General features: G+C 43.0%; 1 long non-coding RNA gene across 2 annotated transcripts; it reads left to right on the top strand.

Moving 5' to 3' along the window:
• The first annotated feature begins 1,945 nt into the window (after positions 1–1,945).
• Positions 1,946–11,722, top strand: LOC144381534 (uncharacterized). Of its 2 annotated transcripts, XR_013446809.1 has the most exons (3): positions 1,946–2,223; positions 4,007–4,086; positions 11,278–11,722. It is a non-coding gene; the product is annotated as an uncharacterized LOC144381534 (long non-coding RNA). The 2 variants fall into 2 exon arrangements; XR_013446808.1 differs by lacking the exon at positions 1,946–2,223 and having other exon boundaries at positions 3,821–4,086.
• The last annotated feature ends 4,235 nt before the right edge of the window (positions 11,723–15,957 follow it).

The raw sequence follows: 15,957 nt of genomic DNA on the forward strand, positions 1-15,957 counted from the left end.
ATCACCAGAATGTGGATGATTTCTTCCTGAATCGACATTTCCAAGTTAGTAGGCCTTGCTCAGTGCTCATAAAGTTATTCTGAAAGCCACACACAGGAAGCAAAATCATGAGAACGGAGTATGTGGACACAGTTGTGAACTTTTTTTTCAAAATAGGGATCTGGGCATAAAAAAGAAAACATTGGACTAGTCACGCATCCTGAGATTAGTCAAGACACATGGGACCTTTCACCTCTTGCTAATGTTGGGTGGCTGGCCGTGGCCAGAGGTGGCCATGAGCATTTGGCACTTGGCAGCTGTGGTGGGCCATGGTGAAATCAGATCCAAGGCCCAGGGCAGTTCTAAGGTAAACAGGTGCCCACATTGCACATGTTATCTACATTTTGTGAGGGACGATAATCCCAGTGACTAGGTGGTCTGAAGGATGAAATTGCTCTGGGGCCCTCTGAAATCAATTCACTAATGCATGTGGTCCCTAATCCTTAAGCACCTACTATACTTGTTGGGATTTGAAGGGGAATTTTATATATTCTGTCTGGCTAGAATTGGGGAGAATATTACAGGATCCTAGAAAAGCCATGTGTGTGCATGCATACGCACGTGCACACGCACACACAATGAGCAGGAAATAAGAAACTGCTTAGTTGGAATAAGATATTGGAAAGGAAAAGACATTTTTAGTTTCGTTCAGAGCAAGGATAAAAGGTCTCACAGCTTGAGGCTGACAATATGATATTAAAATCGACACAAAAAGCAAAACTCCTTAACTACAGGCTGATTTCTGCATTCCTTGTAAAGTGAAATATTACACTCTATATTTCTCAAGTATGTAGACAGAGCGCTGATTTTTATTCTTGGCTATTTTGTTTTGTGTCATAGGGTTACCTGTCCAGTCAGGAATTTTCTGTCTAATATCTATTCATAGGTAGATGTGTATGTAAAATTTTCGAATAATTTGAGCCCGGCTTTTCTTATGCATGCGTGTCACTGTGACAGAAATGTTGATAGCAGACCTGAAGAGTAATTTCGCATGCTTTAGTATTTCTCCTGAATGCTCTGTAAAGTCTTGACCATGACCCTTGAGGCTTTGTTGCAAATCTAAGGAGTCTAATGTGCTGTTTTACATCAAGGACCAATTTTATATAAAGAAGGAATGTTTTCAGGCATTTTTCCTCCTCTCTCCTAACCTTAGGTCATGGTCCCTCTGTATTTTTCATGAAAACTCTTCTTGCCTCTGAAATCTGTCAAATGGAGCTGGGACTGGCTGTGTCCTCCACAGAGCCTCAGCTAAGGGACCTAACCTCCGCATCTCCGCACTCAGCAACCGGGGCCACATGTGGTCAATTGGCAATTGAAAGCGCCGGTTATATAAACAAGCTCAGAGCAGAGATTGGTGACCGCCACTGGTGATAGACCCTTTAATTAGTGAAGTTCAATCCCACCCCCCTCTTCTGAGAACTTTCTGGATACCTGGAGGAGTTGCCTCAGGAATGTATTTACAGCTCATAAAAAGTGACCCTTCCTGCAAGTCTCCTGCCTCTTCAAACAAACAAGTCCTCCCCTGTGATCAGCCCTCACCTCCCATTCTGTCCTCTGAACCTGTTACCATGCACTCTTGCCCTCAAGGATGTCAGGCCAGGTTTCAGATTTCTCTGGTATGCAAGGGCTTTTTCTTTTATGATAAAAAAATTCAAACAGCAGGACTCTGCAAGAAAAGCAGGAGAACCGTAGAGCCTATTGTCCTTGAGCTGAGGGCATTCTGCGAGATGGACCTGGAGGCCACATGGATGCCTGCTGGCTTTGGGGGCTGCAGATATCCTCGTGGAGTCCATGTGTATGTGCTTTTAAGGGGGGGAGACCGGGCAGGCTGGGCTGTCCCCACCTCTGCTGTTTCCTTACCTTCCACACCATTCGAAAGGAGAGGCTTTTTGGTCATACTGTATTAACCAGAGACTTCATGAGAATAGTAAGGTATTGCTTGACTTTAGTAAGCTCTGAGAAAGGTCTAATAAGAACAAGAGATAGTGTTGTCTGACAGTTGCTGCCCCATGAAAAAGCTGGGGTTGCTAAAGCTTCAAGTGTCTGCCATTACCCTCTGAGACAGAGCCCGATGGAGAGGGCGAGAAAGATCCCCGGAATCCTGGGGAAGGAGAAGAGGAACAAGGCCAGAGAGAGAGCCCCCGGACTCACTTGGCAGAAGACCCCCACGAGAAAACTCAAAAGGTGCGTACGTGATCCATTACGAGTGAGACTTTCCATCTGGTGGTGGAGACTCCCTACACGGCATCTCGGGCTCCAGGCCCAGCTGAGGGTTACATAAAGCTTCTTCCTACCATTGTATTTTAGGGATTATTTTTGAGAAAGGACTATCAGCAGGATCTATAAAAGGCATAACATTCCTATTTGTCCCTGGAAGCTCATTCTGGGACAAATGTCCCTGGAAGGAACATTCTGTGGTTGTTTCAGAGCTCAAAACAGGGTTCTCCCTACCCCGCTAAAATGCTTCCAGATACAGAACAAGTGAGTAGCAGGGAGCAGGCAGACACCTGCACTTCATCAAGGAGGCCAGGGTTGCCCAAAAGGAAACCGAGCCTGCCAGCCTTATCTCATCCTGTCTTCCAGTCACCTGGTGGGGAAGATGTCGACGGTGTGCAGAGTAATGATGTGTCTTGAGCGGGGCCTGGCCCTGCTGTCCACGGGTTTGCAGTCTCCGGCTGGAAGAAGGCAGCTCCCTGTCTGGCTTCGTCGATGTGTCTACAAGGAGCAGAACTAGTGAGGTCACCGGGTTGTCAGAGCTGACCGAGGGGGGCCTTGGACACAGCCCCCGGGTTTCCTTTCCCTCCGCCAGGAGCCCCTGGCCAGCGCGGGGTTGGGCAACTCTCAGGGCTGGCTGGCTCGCGGCGGGGACCCGCACAGACCTGCCCGCACCCCTCCTTTCTGACCTCCAGCCCTCCAGCGTGAAGAGCGTGCAGAGGGTTCTCTGCTATTTTCTCAAGATGGCAAAATCAGACGCCCAGCTAATCCAGTGGAGAAGACATCCATCAAATCTGTCATGTTGCTTCATGCAGACCAACCACCCTATTCAATCTATTTTGGTAGAAATTCACATAGCACGATAATTGAGATACATGCTTTATAGGCATCTGTTCTTCTATTAGGGGCTTTTAGCTCATCAAGGTGGTGTTTGCAGAACCTGACAAAGTGATAAATTTTGCTTATTTTAATCCTTTCCTTTTTTCCACCAGAGGTTAATTGTTTGGTATTCTTTGTTAAACTAACACTTTCGATGGGTTAAGAACCACAAAGTCCGCTTAAATAAACAGACCCTTCAGGTAAGAACAGAAAAGCTAGTATAGACACAGCCATTAACTTGCTGCATTGGGGCTGGAGCGTTAGTTGATTGACATTGAAAATGACATGGCGAGTCACTCACAGATTTTTTTTTTAAATACCCATTAACTGCTAACAAGTGTTAACTTTCTTTTTTTAGGTAGGAGAAATGGATTCCTTGATATTTAATCTTCCTAAATTATTAAAATACTCTCTCTTAAATGATGTAGTACCATCCTTCAATTGCACTGCTTACTCTCAGTGATATTATTTTTAATGTCATGTTTCACATAAGTGAACTCAGTCTGTGTGTGTACAGTGACCTTATCCCATTTTTTGTGCACAGATTTTAGAATCTAGATGATACAAGCTTTATAAAATGATTCAGGAAATATTATTCCATTTGTTTCTATGCTCCAGAAGAGTTGTTGTGAATTTGTTTCGGTGACAACTTTACAGTAAGAAAGTAGGATAGTCATTTATGTCCAGAACAGCAGGTGTAGAAACCCTGGCTGATCTGCCCTCTTCCTAGAAGTATCTACATACTCAAACTTCCTCCTTTTCTAAACTCTTTTGCCTATTAGGAGACATTTGAAATTCTGAATAAACTTTAAAATAAGCCATAGATTTGTACAAACCCAAGCCTGCTGATAATTTGATTTGAATTGTCTTAAAGCCATAGAGCAGTCCAAGAGAAGAGACATCTTAACCCAAGAGAGTCTTAGGATCCATCGACACATTATCTTCTCCATTTATGTAAGTGTTCTTTCATTTCTCAACAGTGTTTTGTAATTTTCGTGGTACAACCCCTATGCGCATCTTGTTAACTTTATTCCCAAGTGTTTGTATTTTTGATGCTATTATAATAATTAATTTTTAAGTTTCCAATTTTTAGTTGTTTGTTGCTGGTATGCAGAAATACAGTTGACTGTTGTGTGGCAATCTTAGGCTGTTTCATCTGGCCCAAGTCATTCCTTTTTTTTTTTCCATCAGCTTTTGTTGTTGTTGTTGTTGTTGTTGTTTTTGTTTTCTGGTAGATCCCCGAGAAGGATTTTCTTTTTCCATCAGCTTTTTTTTTTTTTTTTTTTTGGTTTTCTGGTAGATCCCTGAGAAGGATTTTCTACAGACATTTTCTTCTTCCATCTTATTCTAAATTCTTTTTTATCTTGCTTTACTGCACTGACTGAGACTTCCAGTACAACATTCCCTGGAAGTGGAGAGGGGGTATTTTGCGTCCTTTCCCACCTGAGAAAAAAATGCATTCAGATTCACCATTTTATATGCAGTGAGCTAGAGATTGATTATAGATGCTCTTCATTTTATCCCCAGTGTGCTGACAGTTTTAAAAGACAAGTGGGGTTTAATACCGAATGCTTTTTCTACATTTATTGAGATTATCGTGTGGTCCTTCTCTTTTGTTCTATTAATATAACAAGTATGGTTGATTGACTTTCTTGTATTCCTGGAATAAACCCCTCTTGGAAATGATATTTTTTGTATGTATTGCTGGATATTCTTTCCTAATATGCTATGAAGGCTTTCATGGATATGTTCATAAGGGGTGTGTCTGTAGTTGTCTTTTCTTATAATACTTTTGTTGGGTTTTGGCATAAGGTTGATGCTGGCCTCATAAAATGAATCTGGAAGTTTCCCTCCCCCCTCTATTTTCTGAAAGAATTTGTGTAGGATTGGTATTATTTCTTCCTTAAATATTTCAGAGAATGCATCAGTGGGATCACATGGGCCTGGTATTTCCTTTGGGAGAAACCTGAAGTTATGAATTTGGTTCCTTTATTGGACCTAGGATTACTGAGATTTTTCTATTTCTTCTTGCATCCGTTTTGTGGATTTTGTTATTTTGTACCTTTCATAGAATTTCTTTTTCATCTAAGTTACTGTGTTTGTTGTCATACAATTATCACATATTCTCTTATTGGCCTTCTAATATCTGTTGGATCTAAAGTGATGTCCCCTCTTTGATTCCTGATATTGAGAATTTATATATACATATATATTTTTTTACTTGATCAGTTGTACCAGGATTCTTGAATCTTTTCAATAAGCCAGATCTTAGTGCTATTATTTTTCTCTATTGTGTATCTGTTTTATATTTCCTGGATACCCACTCTTAAGTTTCTTCCCTTCCACTTACTTTAGGTTCAGATTGTTCTTTTTCCAGCTTCTACACTGGAAGATTAGGTCATGGATTTTAATTATTTCCATAAGCATTTCCTCTATAACTGCTTTAGCTGTACGCTAAAAATTTTGCTATGTCTCATTTTCATTTTCATTTAGTTTGAAATGTAAGTTTTTCTTTGACCTATGTGTTCTTTAGAAGTGTTTTGTTTCATTGTCAATAATCTGGAGATGTTCCAGATACATCTCTGTTACTGATTTATCGTTTACTTCAATTGTAGTTAAAAAAAAAAATAAAACACACAGCAACACTTGAATTCAATGCTTTAAAATTTACTGAGATTTATTTTATAACCAAGGACTTTGTCTATTTTGATGAATGTTCCATGTACGTCTGAATAGTATATGTTTTCTGCAGTTTTGGCATGTAGTGTTTTATAAAGATCATTCAGGTCAACTTGGGTAATAGTGTTCCCCAAGTCTAGGGCATCCCAATTAATTTTCTGTTTGCTCTATCACTTATTGAGAGAGAGGTTTTTAAATCTCCAAATATAACTATGAGTATGTCCATTTCTCTTTCAAGTTCTGTCAGTTTTGACTTATCTATTTTGAAGTTCTGTTATTAGGTACATGTGTGTTAGTATCACATGTCATCATGATGAAGAGAGTCCTTTATCATATGAAATGACCCCCTCCAGTCCTGGTAGGATCCCCTATTGTCAAGTCTCCATTTCCAGCTCTTTTGTGATTTGTGGCCAATGAATGGCTTTTCTATTTCCATTCTTTTACTTCAATCTACCTATGTCTTTATGTTTATGGCTGTTGCATTGTTGTTTTGTGTTGAGTTTTTTGAAGACAGCATACAGGTGGACCATGTTGTTTCATCCCATCTGAAAAGTCTGTGTTTCAGTCCATATATTTAGATGAGCATTGTCGAACAGAACTGTTGGTGGTGATGAAAATGTTCTCTATCTAGACTGCCCAAAATGGCAGCCACTAGCCACCTGTGCCTACTGAACCCTGGACATGTTTCTAGATTGAATGAGGACTGACATTTTTTTAATTTTATTATAATTAATTAAATTTAAATTCAAATAGCCACATGTAGCTAGTGACTACCGTATAAAACAATGCAGGTTTAGATAATTTACATTCAATGCACTTATAGCTATGTGTTGGTTTAGGTGTAACATATTTTGATTTGTTTTCTACTTATTAATCTGATACAGGTTCCCTTTTTTCCTCTTCACCTGTCTTTTTAAAAATTAATTTTGCATTTTTTTGTGATTCCATTTTATATATACTATTATTTATTAGCTTTACCACTATTTTTCTTTCTTTTTTGGGGGGTGGGGGAGAGTTGCCCTAGGATTTAAAATACACATTTTTAATATTTCATACTTTATTTTCAAATAATATTATGTCACTGAAATATAATATTTTTTCTGTTGTCACACATTTGCTATCTATATGTGTTATAAACTACACAAATCAATGTCATTATTTTTTGCTTTAAATGATCAAATTGTTGGTGAAAAGAATTTAAAAACTAAAAAGAAAGTCTCATATTTTTGTACATATATATAATTTCTAGTCCTTTTCATCCCTCTATAGATTCAAGTTTCAATCTGAAATTATTTTTCTTTTGCCTGGAGAATTTTCTTTAACATTTCTTTTTTTTTTTTTTTTAAGATTTTATTTATTTATTTGACAGAGAGAGAGAGAGACAGCGAGAGAGGGAACACAAGCAGGGCAGTGGGAGAGGGAGAAGCAGGCTTCCCACTGAACAGGGAGCCGGATGCGGGGCTTGACCCCAGGACCCTTGGATCATGACCTGAGCCTAAGGCAGACACTTAACAACTGAGCCACCCAGGCGCCCCTCCTTTAACATTTCTTGAATGAAGTTCTCAAGGCCCATTTTTTTTGGTGAAGATCTGCTAGTGATAAATTCTCTGTTTTTGTTTATCTGATAAAGTTTTAAGATAAAGTCTATAAAATTCTAAATTGTTTTTTTCCTCTCAGCCTTTTAAATAAGTAATCCAATTTTCTTTCGGGTTACAATGTTTCTGACAAGATGTCTTTGTTCCTTTCTTTGTAATGTGCCTTTTTTCTTTTAGAGACATTTAAGATTTTCTCTTTGTCACTGATTTTCAGCAATTTTACTATGATAGGTTTTGGCATGGTTTTCTTTGTGTTTGTTGGATGGCTTGGATCTGTGGGTTATAGTTTTCATCAAATTTGAAATATTCCCCAGCCATTTTTTCAAGTATTATTTCTGACCCCTCCTTTCTCTTTTTTTCTCATTCTAATCACCCATTTGTTAGGTGGCTTGCTTTTATCTAAAAGGTCACTCAGTCTGGTCATTCTTTTTCATTCTTTTTTCTCCATATGCTTTATTTTGGATAGTTTCTGTTGTCATGTCTTTATGTGCACTGATATTTTACAATGCTTAATATTCTTTTTTTTTTAAGATTTTATTTATTTATTTGAGAGAGAGACCACAAGTGGTGGGTCGGGCGGGGCAGAGGGAGAGGGAGAAGCAGACTCCCCACTGAGCAGGGAGCCCGATGTGGGGCTCAATCCCAGGACCCTGAGATCATGACCTGAGCCAAAGACAGACACTTAACCAACTGAGCCACCCAGGTGCCCCTTAATATTCTCTTAATCCAATCCAGTGAAAATCTATATTTTAAAGAGATTCATCTTTATTCATCTTTAGTAATTCCACTCTTTTGGTATCTTTTCTTACTTCATTATATTCATGTTTTCCTTCAGCCCTTGATCATATTAAATAAATAAATAAATATATATATATATATATATCAGCTGTTATGGAGTCCCTTCCTCCTGAGTTTACTATCTTGCTCATATCTGTTTCTGTTTGTACTGACTGAGCTTTCTCAGTGTATGTGTTACATCTTTCTGCCTCTTATGATGGCTAGCGATTTTTCTTAGATATCAGACATTGTCAACCTTTTTAGTGCTAGGTTGTTTTTTATAGACTGTTAGACTTTGTCATGATGGATAATTACTAGTGGATTAATTCGCTATTTTTGAGGTGTATTTGAGGTGTATTTTTTTTTTTTTTTTTTTTTTAGATTTTTATTTATTTATTTGACAGAGAGAGACACAGCGAGAGAGGGAACACAAGCAGGGGGAGTGGGAGAGGGAGAAGCAGGCTTCCCGCCAAGCAGGGAGCCCGATGCGGGGCTCGATCCCAGGACCCTGGGATCATGACCCGAGCCGAAGGCAGACGCTTAACGACTGAGCCACCCAGGCGCCCCATTGAGGTGTATTTTTAATCCTTTTAATGGTTTTCCTCTAGGGCTAGTTTAGCCCCCTACTACAGCATGGCCCTTCTGGGGTCTCTATGGAAGACCCTGTGCATTCCACGAGGTCTCTCCTCTCTGGATATAGCAAGTCAAAAACTTTCTGGCTCTGTCTGAATAATTCTGGGGATTGTTTGGCCTATAGCTTCCTGGTAACTTATTTGCCCCTGGAAGCTTTTCTTTATCCAGACTCACAGAGTTTCACTATGCAGGTACCGAATGGTCCTTATTCAGAGAATTAAGGAGACATTTATGAAGATTTCTGAAACTCCTTCTTCTCATAGCTCTTCCCCTCTGGCACTCTGCCTTGCAAAGTCCTCAGTTTCCCCAAACTTTGATCTCTACCCCTTTGACTCAATGATATGGCCTTGCTCTATTTGGGATTCTCCTCTCTACTCTACAGTTTAGAATTTGCTTCCTTGAGGTAAGCTGAGGAAATTTTTTTTCCACCTTGTTTGTTTCCTTTATCTCGGGAACCGTAGTCTTGCACTTCCTCTTTTCCGATTTTTGAAATGGTTGTTTCATATAGCTTGTCAAGTGTTTTATTTGGTCAGAGTAGGAGAACGAGTCTCAACGTTTTTACTCCCCCATAGCCAGGAGCCAAATTTGATTTTTAATATGTAATTATAATCATCGTTCACATAGTTTTGTGCCTTGTTTTTAAAATTTATCTAATTTCTTTATATTGTTTATATGCTATATGGGCTACATGACTGCATCCTGAGTGGCATTTTAATATGATCTCATCTATTTGTCCAGAGGACATTAAGATTATTTCCAATTTTTCCAGAATTATGATAACATTTTGGGCTCAGCTGTCCTCCTGATGTCCTGTTCCCACTTTATCTAATAATTCACTTCATCTTTTCCCAACTTGAATTCCGCAAAAGAAAAGTCCATTCAGGACTTCCATGAGGAAAAGACACATGATTGAGTAAGTTTGGGAAATACTGGGAGCTAGACCCTGGCTTAATAGAAGCCTAAGAAATTTTGCAAAAAGAAACCATATTTATCTTTTTTGTTGTTACCTTAATTATTTGGAATGTTTTATATAATTTTTTATTATTTTGTTAAACAACACCCAAACCAGGACTAGTTTCGGTTTCAAACAGTAGGGCCTTGGGGCACACCAGGGTGGCTCAGTCGGTTAAGTGACTGGCTCATGATTTCAGCTCAGGTCATGATCTGGGGTTTGTAAGATTGAGTTCCACATCAGGCTCTGTGCTCAGTCTGGAGTCTGCTTGAGATTCTCTCTCTCCCTCTCCCTCTGTCCCTTCCCCAGCTCATGTGCTCTAAATAAATAAATAAATACATAAAAACAAATAAACAAACAAACAAACAAAACAGTAGGGCCTTGGAAGCATATATCTTGCCAGGCCTCTGGTCTGCTCTTCCAATGAGGCCTAATATGGGGACTTGGATTCCAGCAGATGACCCTTGGCAGTTGTTACCTATTCCTCAAGGACTCCAGCCCTAGGGGTCTGGAGGCGAGCAGACTCCCACTCCATGGGCAGGGACTCAGACTCCCTGGGGTGGACCTGAGGCACAAGGACTGGTAGGCTCCTGAGGGAAGGAGACAGGGATGGAGATCAGCAGCCATAATGCCCCTTAGAGACTCCAAGGGCCCTGGAGAAGTAGGTTTGTTAGAAAACACAATGCTTTGAGACTCCCAAAGTCTTTGCGTCCCATAGGCCCTGGGACAGGTGATGATGATCTGGGAATCATGAAGCTTGAGGCCCTGACCCACTAGAATTGTGGAAGATAGGCCTATGGGCTGCAGACTGTGCTCTCTGGGTCCCCTCTATGGTTGTCCTGGTGTCCTAGATACCTCTGTGTCCCCACTTTAAGGGATAGGCCAGCAGGTGGGCAGTGTGGTGAGGGGAAGGCCCACCTAGTCTTGGTTGCTGGTACAAAGGCAGGGAGCATGTTCCATCATGGGGCATGTTCCACCATGGGGCAGTTCTGCTACTGGGTGCTCCTAAAGAAGACCACTGTGTCGAGATCTGGCAGCTCTGATTATTCACTGTGGAGACATCTTTCATTCACTCCCTGTCTCCATAGTTTCTGGCCCATGATAGGGCTAGGTGGGCAGCATAAAGATGAACTTACGGCAAAGACAGAGTTGCCTCAGGGGATTTCATGTCTGCTTAACGTGAAAATGTGGATCTGGTCAGGAGGAATGACTTCTACCACCGCCACATGCAGGATCTGCTTGTCTTTGCTTGCACGCATTACTGTCCCACCCTATGGTCCCCCTCAACATTAGGACCATGGGAAGCTGCTCTTGTCCTGTGTAGAGGACATTTAGAGGACGGAGAGAACGGGGCAGGGCTATGAGCTAAGCAGTCACGATCATCCTGAAGAGATCTGGTGAAGACCAGATCTAAGCCAGTACACATGGAAACAAAGCAAACAATGTAAGACTTTTTGATAGAAACTCGGCACCACACCCAGCCCATCTGATGGTTCTGTTCCCCTCCAGGCACCCTGTGCTGTGGCCTCTATTCATGGATCATTGAAAGCACATGCTCTCCTGACTTCCGCCTTGCCTGCTGCCGCTCTGCCTGCTGGGAATGCTGCCTGCCTCTGACCACCTCTTCCGCCACCCCGGCTTCTCTGAGGCTGAAACCTCACCCGACGCTTCCATTTCTTGCCCAGTGAAGGTTTTCCAAATCCGTGAATAAAACCAAATGAGGAAATGGAATGTACCTGGCAATGAACAAGTCCCCTCTTGGCAGTAGCCTGGATGTGGCCATGGATTCCCACTGATGATGAGTGACCTCCCCCAAAGGATCCCATGTTTCTTTCTCTTACCACCCTCACAAGTTTGTTCTCTCTTACAGCTGCTCGTGCTCATAAGCCTAACGCAGAAGGCACTTAATAAAATATTTGTTCAATGAATAAAGCGATAAACAAATCAACACCCAGTCAGCAGCTCAGAAATCAATCGATTACAACATTTCTTTACTGGAGATGAGCGGCCCGTGGAGTAGTGTCTCCCCTGTGTCAGGTGATTGGGATGCTCTGAGAAGAGGCGCCCCCTCCTCACACACTCTCCCCATGCCCTGGATGGTGATGGAGCTGTGGAGGGAAGTCTGGGCATTTGGTGAAGAGACACAGCTGGGAGGCCAGTGGCAACTGCCCAGCTTGAGCTGTCCTGATGGACACCATGTACTCAGAGCTGCATTTTAATAGATCTGCAATAAATGTGTAAAACACATGGGTTGTATTTTATGCTGCAGGGCTTAAGCTGCTTACCACGCATGTTCATTTTCTTAGCCAATAAACATTGTCAAAACCAATGAATAAAACGAAATGAGGAAATGGACTCTACCTAGCATGATGAACAGCTTCCTGTTTGCAGGGACTGTGCCTGGAGGTGTCCAGACATTTGGGGAGCAGAACACTAGCAGTGGAAACACGGTTGCCCGCCCAGCCCCAGCACTGGCTTGGCCTGTGTAGTCACACAGGCATTTTTACTGGCTTTTATTTTCTCCATGGAATTTTTAAGTTGTTTGCTGGAATTGGCTGCATTAATCAAACAGTTGTTTCTCAGAGACATCGTTTATGTTTGCTGGAGCCAGAAAGGGATCTGAAGGCATTATTTTTACTTGCAGAAAGTAAACTCTGAGCCAGAAAGTGAAATGCCATTGGTTTTATTTCATCACAAAGCCCTAAGGACACATTCTTGCCCCTGCTGGATTTATAGTTGGTCTTGTGACAGGGTAGGAGGAAAGAGACCAGAGGGAATCCCAGGACAGGAAGAGGAAGAGGGGAGAAGGTTCTGGGTCTCTAAGGTATAAGGAGGAAACCACTGGTGGCTGGGTTCTATCCAGGCACCAGGGCGCTTCCTTCTCCCAGAAGAGCAGGTTGTCTTCCTGGGCCTCGTTGTCCCACCAAAGTTCAAAGCACTTTGACTCAGCCAAAGGGCACACGGACCCTGGGGATGAGTGCGGGGCAATGGGTAACCAAGTACACAGCACACTGGTGGTTACTTGTCCACAGTGCCCCCAATACCAGATTTAACAAAACTGTGTGCATAAACCACCTCAGCTTATTCCCCAAGGCTATGTCCTACTTTATTTTAAGATGGTATTCATTACTTCTGCAAAGGATAAAAGTAATATGTGAATCCTTTAAAGAAGGGAAATAGATAAAATATAAAAAAGGAAAAATTGTCTCTAAGCATACAATTCACATATCACTTCTGGCAACATTTTGGCATTTTTATTTTGTCTTTTTTAGACCAAAAAAAAAAAAAAGGTCATGCTTTTGGAGACCTTGAGACCAGGAGAATATGATTTTTATGCATTTATAATATTCCATATTATGGGTGTACCATTAATGATTTGGCCATTCTTCTACCATTATTTAAACTGTTCTTATTTTCTTCCTCGTTATGAAAAAGAGGGCATTGAACAGACCTCAGACCACTTTTTAAAAATTGTTTTTTTTCAGGGCACATTTCTATAGGTGAGACTGGGAGTCAAAAAGCACTCTTTCAGGGATCTTGATACATAATGTTAAAAAGAGGTCCACACGGCGCCCTACCAATGTGTTAATTTACCAAGAAAAACAATGGGATTTATTGTGAAGGCCTCCGGATTCTGGTCGTTTGATTTATTTTTCTCTGAAACTTTCAAACCAAATGTCTTAAAACAGACTTGAAGCGGGGAGTTTTGCTTCAGATATAGAAAAGATCCACTGGTTCTTACATTTTCTATCTCACGGAACAACAGTTTTCCATTTGCTGCACTGCATTGCGCCATGTCGCCCTGCAGAAAGGGGAGACCACGGGCGGTCTCTTCCAAGGGCGCATGCAACACAGCCCCCTGGCAGCACACAACTCCCAGAAACCCTTGCTGGAAAACAGCCTGGGCTTGGGTTTTCAGCGTTAGGCACACGAGGGTTAATGCCGATTGCAGTGGGGGCAACAGTCTGTGTGGTTTCTGTCATGTCAGCCGGAGGCTGTCCCTGGCTTGGCAGAGCTGTGCTTTCCCCTTTGGTCCAGTCTTCCCGAGAAATCAGGCTGCCCCATCGGCCGTGAACTTGTTAGCTTCTCTGGAATAGGGTTTCCCTTTCAGTCTTGAAATTCCTCTGTCTTTATGTCACTTCCCTGCTAACTACGACAAAAATAAATAAATGCATTCCCCAAGCGAGTAAAGAAAGAAAGACAAGCAGAGAAAATGACGTTCGTGCGTGGCAAGAGGGCTCTTGATTAAGGCCCGGGAAGGGAAGAACAACGGTGTCCTTGAGACCCAGTGGCGTGCGGTTGCCCCCTTCACCCCGTTTCTTTGGAAAGAGGATTTGAATGAAACACTTTACAAATATTTATATGCTGGTAGCTGTGTTATAACGATAGCCATGGTCTGCACAACCTGACTTGAGCCAGGAAATTTGGACTTAAGGCAGCAGGAACACTACTCTTGGCTCCCTGTTGCTGGGCCTGGTGCCATGACTCATGAATCACGGCTGCCCACCTACTGTTCGGAGGCCCCTGACAGCACGTTCAGCACAGAGACCGCCTACCTGCCTCTGGAGGAGCGCAGGATCCTTTCAGGGATGGGGCAGTAAAGGGACAATTCTTTAAAGACGTTTTTCCCCCCACGCACCACCTGCCCCCCATGTTTCTGTCTTGGCGAGGAAGGGGTTGGAGAAACACCACACACTGGCGAGGCCACACTTGATGGGAACACGCCACGTGAGGCTCACACAGTGCCTCAAAGTTTGCTCTATTTGCCCATTTGTGATTCTAGGTGCTTGGAACACGTACGTGAGAAAACGAAGCACGCCGGCCTCGTGGTGCTTCCAGTCTATGGGGGAGCAAATAATAAACATAGTATTCAATGGATGGAGTATAAATCAATTCTCATAAGCCACAAGGCGATATGTGCTATGGAAAAATAGAGCCAAGTGAGGAGTGGGTGCCAACACACAGCTGCTGGTGGCCCGGTTGACAAGGTAAAGGACAAACCTTGAAGGGGAAGAGAGAACCCCCTGCAGTTCACAACCCCCTGAACCCCCTGTGGGAATGCAGCCGAGGATTTCCCACAAAGGCCCTGACACAAGCCCACAAGCGGGGAGAGGGTGGGGGCATGGTCGGCCATGTGGGGGGTCACGGGGACGGGCCATGGTGTCACCACATGTAAGGACCGAGGATTGGCTCTGGGAGATGGAGAGCCACAGGGAGGTTTGGAGCTTGAAGACCCACCAGGCCTTTACAGGGTCACTGCTGCCCCAGCCTCCCTAAGGGCCCCTTAATGTCCCAGCCCACCTGCTGCTGGAATTCCTCCCTCCGGAGCCAGGGCCCCCACACTGGCTTCTGGGCCCATGTTCTGCCTGTTGGAGCAGCAAACAGCTCAGAGGACCATTGAGTTTAAAGGAATTGCAGCCTCATGAAGTCATCGAGGAGAGAGCCCGCTGAAGGCCACTCCCCCAGGGCTGGCCTTGCCCCACCCTCACCTGGGACGACCCTGTGGGGGGAGGGTTAGGTGAGGGAGGGACCACAGCCACTTGGCCACGTGTCTGGAGACCCACCATGTGGTCCCTGCCTTCCTCTGAGCCTTGGCAGCGGCCTGTGGGTGGGGATGGTCACACATCGCCAATTTCCAGGCTTAACATTATATTCCCAAAACATAAATTAATCTTCCCATGAAAGGAGGAAATACGTTTTGCCTCATATTGCTTGATACTGAAAAAACAAATCAGGTCTTTTATCTCCAGTATGACTAGGGATGAAATATCACTAGCTTCATACTTCAAGATAATTCCAACCAATGTTCCCCCAGGAATAAAGGCGTGGCGGGCGCAGCCTGTTGTGACTGCATTTTCTTCTTTTGTGGTAAATACGCTCCTCTGGGCTCCCTCTGATTGCGGGGTGCCGGCGTGTGCCCGTCACTGCTGACCCGAGAGGTCTGGCTTTTAGCTTCCTAGATCGGCCAGGGAGGTTAATAAGTTAATAAAATCCTATTTATCAGGCTCCTGAGTCCATTTCCTCTTCCTTGTGGCTCATGGTTATAATTATTCTTTATGGGCTCTCGGCGCTCCTTTAGATCTGGTTTCCCTGAGACCCTCCTATTTCCTGAGAGTCACGCCACAGAGAGAGAGCTCAGTTCTGTGGAAAGATGTCTGTTACTCATTTCCACCTGGTGTAACAAAGGTC

Source organism: Halichoerus grypus, chromosome 4 (genome assembly GCF_964656455.1).
Source record: "Halichoerus grypus chromosome 4, mHalGry1.hap1.1, whole genome shotgun sequence".
Taxonomy (NCBI): Eukaryota; Metazoa; Chordata; class Mammalia; order Carnivora; family Phocidae; genus Halichoerus; species Halichoerus grypus.